Source organism: Bison bison, unplaced genomic scaffold (assembly GCF_000754665.1).
Source record: "Bison bison bison isolate TAMUID 2011002044 unplaced genomic scaffold, Bison_UMD1.0 scf7180017864220, whole genome shotgun sequence".
Taxonomy (NCBI): domain Eukaryota; kingdom Metazoa; phylum Chordata; class Mammalia; order Artiodactyla; family Bovidae; genus Bison; species Bison bison.
This window is the reverse complement of record NW_011494792.1, coordinates 92557-104630: the sequence shown is the minus strand read 5'-3', so window position 1 is coordinate 104630 and position 12074 is coordinate 92557. Positions and strand designations below refer to the sequence as shown.

The 12074-nt window shown below is 38.7% G+C and overlaps 1 pseudogene; it reads left to right on the top strand.

The window, feature by feature from the left end:
- Nucleotides 1-2889: 2889 nt before the first annotated feature.
- The window catches only part of LOC104992617, a 13992-nt pseudogene continuing 4807 nt past the window's right edge, over nucleotides 2890-12074 (top strand).

Here is a 12074-nt window from a genome sequence, read left to right as displayed (position 1 = left end):
ACCTTTTCCCCTTCTATTTGCCATGTAAGAGATGGGACCAGATGCCATGATCTTAGCTTTTTTTTTTTTTTTAATTATATTCCATTGTGTGATTAATCATTTATTGACAAACAACCCTTGGTGGTTTAGTCACTAAGTTGTTACTCTTGCAACCCCATGGACTGTAGCCTGCCAGGCTCCTCTGTCCATGGGATTCTCCAGGCAAGAATACTGGAGTGGGTTGCCATTTCCTTCTCCAGATCTTAGCTTTTTTGATTTTGAGTTTTAAGCCGGCTTTTTCACTCTCCTCTTCCACCCTCATCAAGAGGCTCTTTAGTTCCTCTTTGCTTTCTGCCATTAGAGTGGCATCATTCACATATCTGAGGTTGTTGATATTTCTCCCAGCAATGTTGATTTCAGCTTTTAGGATTCATCCAGTCCAGCATTTTGCATGATATGCTCTGCATATAAGTTAAATCAGCAGGGTGATAATATTCAGCCTTGACAGACTTCTTCACTAATTTTGAACCAGTTTATTGTTCCTTGTCTGCTTCTAACTGTTGTTCTTTGAACTGTGTACAGGTTTCTCAGAAGACAGGTAAGGTTGGTCTAGCATGCCCAGCTTCTTAAGAATTTTCCACTTTGTTGTGATCCACACAGTTTGGTGAGATCAATGAAGCAGATGTTTTTCTGGAATTCACTTGCTTTCTCTATGTTCCAGCAAATGTTGGCAATTTGATCTCTGGTTTCTGTGCTTTTCTAAACCTACCTTGAACATCTGGAAGCTCTGGGTTCACATAATGCTGAAGCCTAGCATGGAGGATTTTGAGCATAACCTTACTAGGATGGGAGATGAGTGCAACTGTTCAGTGGCTTGAACATTCTTTAGTACTGCCCTTCTTGGGAATTGGGATGAGGATTGACCTCTTCCTGTCCTCTGGCCACTGCTGGCTTTTCCAAATTGTCAGACATATTGAGTGGAGTACTTTAATAGCATCATCTTTTAGGATTTTAAATAGCTCTGCTGACATTCCATCACCTCCACTAGCTTTATTGGAAGCAGGGCTTCCTAAGGCCCACTTGACTTCACATTCTAGAATGTCTGGCTCAGAGTGAGAAACTACACCATTGTGATTATCTGGGTCATTAAGATTTTTTTTATAGTTCTCCTGTGTACTTTTTCCATCTCTTTTTGGCCTATTCTGCTTTATTAAATCACAAAATACCAAAGAGTCAAGGTGATCTTGAGAAAGAAGAACAAAGTTCGAGACTATGATTGCTGATTTCAAATATATTAGAAAGCTGTAGTAATCAAAACAGAATGACTTGCTTCTGGCACAAAAACAGACACATAGATCAACAGAGCAGAACAGAGAAGCCGGAAAGAAACGCACACCCGTATATTGTCGGTTAGCTTATGAAAACGGAGCCAAGAAGATCCAGTGGGGAAAGGACAAGCTTTTCAAAATGGCACTGGGAAAACTGGATAGTCCTGTGAAAAAATGAAACTGTACTTCTGTCTTTTACCATACACAAAAGTCAACTAAAAATGGAACATAAGACGTTAAGCGATTAAACTCCCAGAAGAAAACATCGAGGTAATCTTCCTTGACATGGGTCTTTGCAATGAGTTTTTGGGTTTCACACCAAAAGCAAAGGCAACAACTGCAAAAATAAACAAGTGGGACCACATCCAACTCCAAACAAAGGAACATCAGCAAAATCGAATGGCAACCTTGGATTGAGAGAAAATATCTCCAAATCACGTATCTGATAAGGGCTTAACATTCAAAAACACATGATACTCATACAACTGAAGGGCAAAAAAACACAAATAATCCAAATTTTTAATGGAGTATAAGAAAAGTAAGAGTTTCAATAAATCTGAAGATTAGACTGGAGATGAAAGACACAGCAAGGTTCTCCTTCCAGAACAACAACAGCCTGTGCCTTCCCGGCATTACTTTCTTCATCTCCACTCACTTGTTTGACAATTACAGTTCACAGTGTACATTCTTCAACTCATAGCAATCACTGCACAGTGAGCTATGATATGTGCTAAGAATAGTCCCACTAGGGGAAAAAAACTAATATTTGCATACTTACTATTTAGGCATATAGAAAGGAAGGTAATTTTCAGAGTTTACCATTTCATTATTTTCTATATTTCATTTCAAAATTGAACCATCTAGTAAAAAAAATGAGTTAAGAGACCTCAATAATATACACATAGAAAATCATTTTTAAATGGAAGCATTAATGGATTATAATTTGCAGGTAATTTATTATTACTATTGTAACTGTATTCCTTTTGATTCTCTGCTGCATCAGGTTAGTAATTTATTATAAATATTAATACCAACATAAGGACAAATACTACTAAAGTTATCGTGAATAGAGAAAGACATAGATTATATTAGGCAAGAAATGAAAGTATGGGAAGTCAACAATGGTATTAAAATAAAGGGTAGTATTGCCTTGAGACAAAGTAAGGTTCTCAAAGTTTCTTGAAACACCAAGAACAAGTCAGATGTGAGGAATTAGCTTAATTTGTATACCAGAAACTCTACCTGAAGAAATTTAAGTTCATAAAAACATTATGATGCTAAAAACCAAAATTTGGCCAGAGAATAGGGTAGGGTAGGGTATACAGGCATTCAAAATTCTCCATTGCTTAGTGCATCAGGCACTCAAGGACCACCCTCACTGAAGTCTTTCTCTATTGCTCAACCTACAGGTACCAGCATGGAGAAAGATAGCTCTACTTCACAGGCAGTGGAACCCTACTTTTATGCCTCATGGCTTTCCTTAAGAAGCATTCCATGCAGCACATTTCCTCCACCCCATCCCATCCGGCTGACTCCCCATGGTCAACAGGAGTCCTCACCCTGGGATCATTCCACAATCTGCATGGCTCCAGCTCCCAGCTTCCGTGGACACCAGTGGACTTACAACCCTGTCCGAGGTATGAGAGGCTGCAGCATGGCTCGTCTATGTGGTTCTCACTCCGTTCAGACTGTCACAGAGTAGTGAGTTCACTCCCCAACTGCTTCAAATGCCTCCCCCGTCCCAGTGGATGGGCATGGACGTGGGGATCTCTCCCCTGCGCTTCAGCTCCCTCATCCCCAGGTGCAGGCTGGTCCCACTTGCTCTCCTCCTTCTTTCCCCTTCTCCCTTGTCCCTTCTTTCCTTTGTCCTACTGAGTTCTGTATGAATCCGGATGTTCCTTCTCAGTAGTCAGGGAGTCCTGCAGGATTCACCTGGTCTTCTGTGAGAACTGCTGCGTTTAGACGTTCTTGATGCATCAGTGGAGAGAGGTGTACCCCACTTCCACCTACCCCTCCTCATCTTGTCCACCCCCATTTGTGCATGGATTAGAAACGAGTTTCCCTTCTATTAAGTAACACCGCCATCACCACACGTTTAACTTTTGCATTTTGAGGAGAACACAGCTAAGTTCCTCGCTCTTCAGTTCAGTTCAGTGGCTCAGTCATGTCCGACTCTTTGCGACGCCATGGACTGCAGAACGCCAGGCCCCCCGTCCATCAGTGATTCCCAGAGGTTACTCAAACTCATGCCCATCAAGTGCAGTGGTGCCATTCAATGATGTCCACTCTCTTAGACAATTTCAAATACACAACACAATCTTATTAGTTACACTAACCGTGCTATACATTAGATCCTCAGTTCAGTTGCTCAGTCATGTCCAACTCTTCGTGACCCCACAGACTGCAGCAAGACAGGCTTCCTGTCCATCACCAACTCCCAAAGCTTGCTCAAACTCATGATTGATCTCATGATTAGATCACGAGGCTCACACATTAGATCCTCAGACTTTACTAATTTTTTATACACGAAAATGTGTAACCTTTAAAAATCTCTCCTTATTTCCCCCACCCTCCAGGCTTTGGCAATCATTTTTCTACTCTGAGTTCCTTTTTTTCTTTTCTTTAGATTCCTTATAATTGAGATCATATGGTATTTGTCTTTCTCTGACTTAGTTCACTTAGCGTAATGCCCTCCAGTTTCATCCATGTTGCCACAAATGGAAGGATTTCTTTCTTTCTCTAAGGGCTAAATAATATTTACCTATATATGTCACATCACATTGTTTTAATCCATTCACCTGTCGAAAGATATTCAGGTTGTGCCTATACCAAGGCTACTGTGAATAATGCTGCAATGAACATGGGAATACAGATCTCTCTTTGAGACAATGATTTCATTTCCTTTGACTATATATCCAGAAGTGGGATAACGGATCACATAACAGTTCTCTTTCAAATTTCTTGAGGAACCTCCACAGTATTTTTCCATGGGAGTTGCTCCGGTATACATCCCTACCAACAGTGCATAAACACTCCTTTTTCTCCACATCCTCAATAACATTTGTCATTTCATACATTTTTGGTACTAGCCGTTCAAACAGGTATGAGTTGATATCTCTTCTGCTTTTGATCTGCATTTCCTTGATTATTAGTGATGTTGAGCATCTTGTCATATACCTCTTGATCATCTAAATGTCTTATTAGTGGAAAAATGTCTATTCTTTAAAGATGTAGCATACATTATGTTTACTATATTCCAATATATGAAACTCAGTGCCTACCTATATATCAACAATGAACTATCAGAAAATGGAATAAAGAGAACAATCCCATTTACTATTACTATCAAAAAAAGATAAAACACTTAGAAATAAACTTAAGCAACGTGTTGAAAGATTTTATACAAAACCTTTAAGACATTGATAAGAGAAACTTTTAAAAAGATAAATATATGTAAATTTAGGTTGTCTATTCAATGTGTTTCTTGTTTCTTGAAGTAGGATTTGTATTGCTATAAACTTGCCTCTTAGAACTGCTTTTGTTGCATCCTATAAGTTTTAGATCATCATGTTTTCAAGGTTCTTTGTTTCTAGGAATTTTTTTTATTTCCCTTATTTCTTCAGTAACCTGTATATTATTTAGAAATGTGTTGTTTAATCTCCTTGTGTTGGTGTACTTTAAAGGTTTTTTTTTCCTTTAATTGATATCTAGTCTCAAAGAGTTGTGGTCAGAGAAAATGCTTGATATGATTTCAATTTTCTTAAATTTACTGAGGTTGGATTTGTGACCCAAGATGAGGAAAATGTTCCATGGGCACTTGAGAAGAAAGTGTACTCTTCTGCATTTGGATGCAATGTGCTGAGATATCAATTAGGTCCATTTGCTCTAATATTTCCTTTTAGGCTTATGTTTCCTTATTAATTTTCTGTTTTGATGATCTGTTCATTGGTGTAGGTGGGGTGGTAACTTGTCCTACTACTATTGTGTTACTGTCCATTTCCCCTTTTATGTCAGCGTTTACCTTATGTATTGAGGTGCTCTTATGTAGGGTACATAAATAGTTACAATTGCTATGTCTTTTTCTTGGACTGGTCCCTTGATCATTTGGTAGTGTCCTTCTTTATCTCTTATAATAGTTTTGATTTTAAGGTCTATTTTTTCTGATACGAGAATTGCCAATCCGGCTTTCTTTTGATTTCCTTTTGCATGGAATATCTTTTTCCATCCTCTCACTTTCAGTCTGTATGTGTCTCTAGGACTGAAGTGGGTCTCTTGTAGACAGCATATATATGGGTCTTGTCTTTGTATCCATTCAGCCAGTCTGTGCATTTGGTAAAAATGGAAGATAATATCAAGTAAAACAACTGATAAAGGATTGCTTTCCAAAATATACAAGCAGCTCATACAACTCAATCATCAAAAGCAAAGGTGAGAGCTGCAAAAATAAACTAGTGGGACCACATCAAACTCAAAAGCGTCTGCATAGTAAAAGGAGCCATCGATAAAATGAAATGGCAAACTATGGAATGAAAAAAATATTTGCAAATCACATATTTGGTAAGGGCTTCATATCCATGTATATATAAGAGACTCATGCAACTCAGTAGGAATAAAAAATTAAATAACCCAAATTATTAAATGAGCAAAGGAAGAGTAAGTATTTTGAAAAATCTGAAGTGTGCACTGCAGATGACAGACACTGTAAGATTTTCCTTCCAGAACAAATGCCTGTGTCTTCCTGGAATTGCTTTCTTTATTTCCAATCACCTGTTTAGTGATTGCAGTTCACAGTATACATCCTTCACTCAATAACAATCACCCTACACTGAGCTATATGTGCTAAGAAGAGCCCTACTGACTATAAAAAACTAATAATTACGCACTGAATCTTGAGGAATCTAAAATACAAGGTGATTTTCAGAATTTTCCACTCCATTGTTTTCTACATTCTATGTCAAAACTGAAACATCTAGTAAGGAAAAATGACTTAGGGGACCTCAATAACACATGGATAGAAGTCATTTAAAACTGGGAGCATCACTGGATTATAATTCAGGGGAATGTATTATTCCTAGTAGTACTGTAATTTTATTCCCTTTAATTCTCTGCTATACTAGGTTGATGTTTATTTAGAATAGTAATACCAACATAGAGACATACAGTACTCCAGTTACAGTAGATTGAGAAAGACAAGCTTATGAGGCAGGAACTGAAATTACAGAAAATTAGCAATGGTATCAAAACAAGGGGCAGTATTGCCTAGAAAGAAAGCAGAGTTCTCTAATTTTTTTGAGACAACACACACAAGCCAGATGTGAGCCAACCAGCTTAAACTGTGTACCAGAAACCGCACCAGAAGGAAAATGAAGTTCATAAAAATATGACGATGCTAAAAGCCAAAATCCAGACAGTAAGAGAATAGGGTAGGGTTTATGTAGATGCTGAAAACTACTCAGAGAGATAGACATGGAAGCAAATACACTAATGAGCATCAGAAAGATCAAAGCACAAATGGGTCTGAAAATAAATCATAAAGAGACTTGGTAATCTGATCAAAAGAATAAGAGAATCAAATTAGAAAACCAAAATATAAAGACTTGTGCACGTGATAGACCCAGAGAATGCTCAGCAGAGAAAATTTCGGCCTTAGTGACCAGTGAACACAAGCCTCCAGCATCAGGAACAAAAACCCTGGGCAGGACTCACGACTGTGCACTTCTGGAAACAGCCTCAGTTTCAAAGTTTGGTCACCATACCACCTAAAAGCGAACGCAGACTAGGATTATAGCTTGCTATGACACTGAATCACAGACAGTAGTGTTTGTTAGTTTACTTTTCTCATTCAACTATAAAGTTAATGAATCACTAGCCGATGATAATTGATGCCATCAGTTTCCAGTCAGATCCTCTTTAGTCGTACAATGGATATCTAAACCTGTTATATGATCCCCAATAACAGTTTTAATAATTAAATTTATTAATATTTAATTGAAGGGTAATTGCTTTACAATACTGTACCTCTTTTGGCCAAACATCAGCATGAATCAGCCATAGGTAAATCTATGTCCCCCTGCTCTTGAACCTCCTTCCCACCTTCCTTCCAGTCCCACCCCTTGAAGCTGTTACAGAAAAATATGGAAGACTTCACAAATTTGTGTTTTATACTTGGACAGGGGCCATGCTAACCTTCTCTGTATTACTGCAATTTTTTAATATATGTGCTACCAAAGCGAACACAGAAATAACCTTTCTTTTTTTTTTTTAATTTTATTTTATTTTTAAACTTTACAATATTGTATTAGTTTTGCCAAATATTCGAAATGAATCCGCCACAGGTATACCTGTGTTCCCCATCCTGAACCCTCCTCCCTCCTCCCTCCCCTACCCTCCCTCTGGGTCGTCCCAGTGCACCAGCCCCAAGTATCCAGTATCGTGTATCGAACCTGGACTGGTGACTCGTTTCATACATGATATTATACATGTTTCACTGCTATTCTCCCAAATCTCCCCACCCTCTCCCTCTCCCACAGAGTCCATAAGACTGATCTATACATCAGTGTCTCTTTTGCTGTCTCGTACACAGGGTTATTGTTACCATCTTTCTAAATTCCATATATATGCATTAGTATACTGCATTGGTGTTTTTCTTTCTGGCTTACTTCACACTGTATAATAGGTTCCAGTTTCATCCACCTCATTAGAACTGATTCAAATGTATTCTTTTTAATGGCTGAGTAATACTCCATTGTGTATATGTACCACTGCTTTCTTATCCATTCATCTGCTGATGGACATCTAGGTTGCTTCCATGTCCTGGCTATTATAAACAGTGCTGCGATGAACATTGGGGTACACGTGTCTCTTTCCATTCTGGTTTCCTCAGTGTGGAGGCCCAGCAGTGGGATTGCTGGATCATAAGACTATTTCCAGTTTTTTAAGGAATCTCCACACTGTTCTCCATAGTGGCTGTACTAGTTTGCATTCCCACCAACAGTGTAAGAGAGTTCCCTTTTCTCCACACCCTCTCCAGCATTTATTGCTTGTAGACTTATGGATCACAGCCATTCTGACTGGCGTGAAATGGTACCTCATAGTGGTTTTGATTTGCATTTCTCTGATAATGAGTGATGTTGAGCATCTTTTCATGTGTTTGTTAGCCATCTGTATGTCTTCTTTGGAGAAATGTCTATTTAGTTCTTTGGCCCATTTTTTGACTGGGTCATTTATTTTTCTGGAGTTGAGCTGTAGAAGTTGCTTGTATATTTTTGAGATTAGTTGTTTGTCAGTTGCTTCATTTGCTATTATTTTCTCCCATTCTGAAGGCTGCCTTTTCACCTTGCTAATAGTTTCCTTTGTTGTGCAGAAGCTTTTAAGTTTAATTAGGTCCCATTTGTTTATTTTTGCTTTTATTTCCAATATTCTGGGAGGTGGGTCATAGAGGATCCTGCTGTGATGTATGTCGGAGAGTGTTTTGCCTATGTTCTCCTCTAGGAGTTTTATAGTTTCTGGTCTTATGTTGAGATCTTTAATCCATTTTGAGTTTATTTTTGTGTATGGTGTCAGAAAAGAAATAACCTTTCAATAGAAAAAAAAATCATATAGTCATCTACCAATAAATAATTGATTACATTAGGAATTAGGGTATTCTGCTATATTTACTACCTCTTATAAAATCTAATTTTGATAAGGTCCAAATCTCCATGTAGGAATTAAGCATATATTTATGCATAACACATGTATGCACAGAAATATATGCACAGAAATACATCTATGTTATACAAGCTATTATTCTCCTTGCCTGTCACAATAAGCTCTTTAGTTGATGAGACAGATAGTCCCAAATTTCTCCAACTTACATGTCTTCTTTTTGAGAACCACTTATTTTCATCACCTAATTTTAAATAACCATTTTATTCTTAGATACCATGCCTCTCTGAACTAAGAGCAGAGAAAATCTAGTAAATGCTGATGTCTTATCCTTAATTAAATTACCACTCTTCTAGTAAACTGGAAAAAGAATCATGTTCAGATCTCATTCAGGAGGGTAAAATCTCTATTTTATCAGTTCTCTTGTCCAAACTAAATTCTTGCTTACTTCATTCTTAAATTCTGCTTCCTTACAAAGGACAGACAGGAAAAGTAATATTAAAATCATGCTTGCAAGAGTCTATGATTTATGCTTCTGTTGGCCAAAGGTAGGGCCACGTATAGTTTCTGAAATATTACAATACATCATGGAAGCATGAAGGTCTAGTTCTACTGTCAAAGAGGAGATGTTTGGAGATGGTTCAAAAACTAAGCCCCATGGGTTGTCAGGATGTACTCCCAACCAAACGGGTAAATTTTGTCCCTAAAAAGTCAAAGTTAGGAAAGGGCAGGCCATGTTCGCAGAGCTGATGACGTTGTCTTGGGTGCTGACCAGGTAATATTCTTGTATTACCATCTGGAGATTTATTTGCTATTTTCTCAAAGAAACAAACTTAATAAGAAGATTAAAGATGCATAAAAGTAGAAGAGCTGCCAAGGTGCCTAGAAGAAAGGCTAGCCAGGAGAACCAGGCCCCCACACTGATAATTGTCAAAGACTGTAACAGTGAGTGTTTTATAGACAGAGCAGAACGAGTGGATAAAACCAATGTTCTAGGGTCACTACTGTTTTGCAGTCAAAGACAAAATATTTTTCTCTTTAAGCAGAGTCATCACAGCTCCTGATGTGGTCCTGGTTACACACATGCAGACCGAGGGCCACAGGCATGTGTGATGTGACATCAGGAGGTGGACAGATGAGTGTATTGATGCTCAGTCGCCTGCATCTGCTAATAATGGGACCTGGGGAAAATCACTTGCCCTTCTCTAAGTCATCACATCTTAATATAATTTGATGATAATAGTGAAGATTAAGGCTATCTCACAGGGTTACTGTGAAACACAAATTTTAAAATGTTTTAAAGCTTTTGGGAAAGTATCAAAGACATGCATGGGGTTATTAAGGTAAGTTAGCAGATCCAAGGTACAGAATCCTTTTTCTCTTAGTATTCTCTTTGTACTCAATAGCAGCAATCAGTCAGTCGTGTGTTTACTCTTACCAGCGTGACAGTAAACCACACAGATCAACTAGACTTTTCTTGTCATTTCAGTGTCTAAAATGCAAGCATTAGTCAATGCAGAGTGAAAAAATTACAAACTTCTAGAGGGCCTCACTGCTCAGAGTCTGCAGAGTCCCAACATTAAATTGTCTTAAAAGAATGGCCTAAACATTCTGGCTCAAAATTAAGTTCCAAATGTTTGCACAGCACAGAAGCACTTCTGGGAGCAATATAAAAATGCAGGGAGTAACCTATTCTCCAACTATCTATCTGTGCAAATATCATCATCCATCTAAATTTACACAGAAGGCGCTGCTTCTTCCCCACCCCAGCTACTACAGCACCAACTCCTGCTCAGAGCAACAGGGAAAGAGAAGGCTTCCCTCTACAAGATGGATTTGATAACCGCAAGTGACTAGATCATCTCAGAATGGCTCATGTTTTAAGCAGGGTCCCGCCTGCTCCTGCTGCTGGTCATGTCAAATCTGCTCTTGTGCCAAGGCAACTTCTGCACATTCCTCTGTCCTCACGTTGATGACCTCTGCCTGAACTCCCTTAAAGACTTATTTACCCGTGCCACCAACCTGTCCCACTACATCTATAACCTCTCCTCGAAAATGTTCAATGAGTTTGTAAGTACTGTGGTGGTGGTGGTGGTTTAGTTGCTAAGTTGTGTCCAACTCTTGTGACCCCATGGACTGTAGCCTGCCAGACTCCCAGAATGAAGCTTCGCATAAGTGACTGGACTATACTATCCTTTAAACAAGAAGGCTGCATCAGCCAAACTTCAAATAACATACTCTCTAGGTCAAAGAAGCCGCCAGCTCATAAGATGTGGAAATCGAAGAAAGAATCAGTTTTGTGAAATCTCAAAGACTCCAAAGGAGTGCAATAACTTTTTCAACTGCCTTTTTTTAATTTTCTTTTTTAAATTTCCAGAATAAATGATTTTGTATTTGTCAGCTAGGAATGCCATAAAAGAATACAATAGACTCAGTGGAATAAACAACAGAAATTAAGATTTGCAGGGAATAGGTTTAGAGCTACAATAGAAGGGGGGTCTACAACTGTAAGCAATTATTCTCTTCCTGATGAAGGTATTTGAAAGTTATATGTTAATTCTTTTAGGTCAATCAAGGAGCACACAGTAGAGCAGACAATTAATAAAAAAACGGTGCTAAAGGTTTCTATTAAATTCATATAGTTCTTTTTCAGTTCAGTTCACTCAGTCGTGTCTGACTCTTTGTGACCCCATAAATCGCAGCACGCCAGGCCTCCCTGTCCATCACCAACTCCTGGAGTTCACTCAAACTCATATCCATTGAGTTGGTGATTCCATCCAACCATCTCATCATCTGTTGTTCCCTTTTCCTCCTGCCCTCAATCTTTCCCAGCATCAGGGTCTTTTCAAATGAGTCAGCTCTTCACATCAGGTGGCCAAAGTACTGGAGTTTCAGCTTCAGCATCAGTCCTTCCAATGAATACCCAGGACTGATCTCCTTTAGGATGGACTGGTTGGATCTCCTTGCAGTCCAAGGGACTCCCAACAGTCTTCTCCAGCACCACAGTTCAAAAGCATCAATTCTTCAGCGCTCAGCCTTCTTTATAGTCCAACTCTCACATCCATACATGACCAGTGGAAAAACCATAGCCTTGACTAGATGGACCTTTGCTGGCAAAGT